Raw genomic sequence first — 1,526 nt, 5'->3', positions numbered from 1 at the left:
AAGATATTATAAAACAGAAGCCAATTAGAATTCCTTAGGATGACCAGTTGGGCAAGTAAGAAAAAATCCAACACTCCTTTTGTGATAGAAGCAAAGAGATAAGTATTTGGGAAAGAATGGACTGCAGAAACATGTTTATAAAAGATGAGAAAAAGTAATAAAGTAATAAATGATTATAGAGAGTAAAGACACTTGTAAGATTATACTTACTGTGGTGATGGTAAGATCAACTATTGTAGAACAGGTAAAAACTGTGTATGAGAGAAAAAGGATAATTTACACATGGATTTTAAAGGGTCTGATTATTTATATTTTATTTGAGACTGGTAATAATGGGAAAAAATCCAAACTCTCATCACAGAGTTCCTCCTCCTGGACCTTCCAATCCAGCAAGAGCACCACAACCTGTTCTATGCCCTGTTACTGCCCATATATATTACCACCATCCTGGGGAACCTCCTCTTCCTCATCCTTTTTCACCTGGACTCCCATCTCCACACACCCAAGTATTTGTTTCTCAGCAACTTGTCCTTCTCTTATCTCTGCTTTTCCTTTGTCACAATGCTCAAATTGCTACAGAACACGCAGAGCCAAATTCCATCCTTCCCCTAAGCAGGCTGCATGACAGAAATTTACTTCTTTTTGCTTTTTGGAGACCTTGTGAGTTTTCTACTCATGGTTATGGCCTATGACTGCTATGTGGCCATTTGCTTCCCCCTGTACCACCCTCATGAGCCCAAGTTCTGTCTCTCCCTGATGGTGCTGTTCTGGGTGCTGACCATGTTCTATTCCTTCTTGCACACCCTGCTCATTCAGATTGTCTTTCTCTGCAGACAATGTGATCCCACACCTTTCCTGTGAAATATCCACCCTGCTGAAGCTGGCCTGCACCAACACTCATTTTAATGACTTGATGCTGTTTATTATAGGAAGAGTTATTTTCATCCCATTCCTACTCATTCTTGTGTCCTATGCAAGGATCATGTCCTCCATTCTTGAGGTCCCTTCTGCTCAAAGTATCTGCAAGGCCTTCTCCACCTGTGTTTCCCACCTTTTTGTGGGGTTGCTGTTCTATGGGACAGTCATTGGTCTCTACTTATGTCCATCAGCTAATAATTCAACTGTGAAAGATACTGTCATAGCTCTGAAGTACATAGTTGTGACTCTCCTGCTGAACCCCTTTATGTACAACCTAAGGAAGAGAGATATGAAGGGAGCCACAGGAAGAGTCCTTTATAAGAAGAAAACTACCTTCTATGTGTGAAGGAGTTTTAACATAATTTTTGCATTAATATTATTGTTTTGAATATTGGAATATTTTCGCAGAATTTTCTCTCACCATGGGAACTTTGGACGAAGTAGCATACTACATAATTGTTCAATAGGCAAAAGAAAGAAAATTTAGCTAAGTAGTGAACTGGGGAAAATGGTCTTGGGTTCCTGGCTTTTCCTTCCTCTTTGTCTTTCCCAGGTGATGCTGTAAAATTCTATGTGAAAGTTTCATTTTATGTGCTCTCCAGTTCTTA

General features: G+C 39.7%; 1 pseudogene; it reads left to right on the top strand.

Annotated features, from left to right (window-relative positions):
- Nucleotides 1-339: 339 nt before the first annotated feature.
- On the top strand, nt 340-1,264 carry LOC124981163 (olfactory receptor 1468-like; annotated as a pseudogene).
- Nucleotides 1,265-1,526: the final 262 nt, after the last annotated feature.

Source organism: Sciurus carolinensis, chromosome 3, assembly GCF_902686445.1.
Source record: "Sciurus carolinensis chromosome 3, mSciCar1.2, whole genome shotgun sequence".
Lineage (NCBI taxonomy): Eukaryota > Metazoa > Chordata > Mammalia > Rodentia > Sciuridae > Sciurus > Sciurus carolinensis.
Note: the sequence above shows the minus strand (reverse complement) of the source record. Positions and strands in the feature narration are given on the sequence as shown.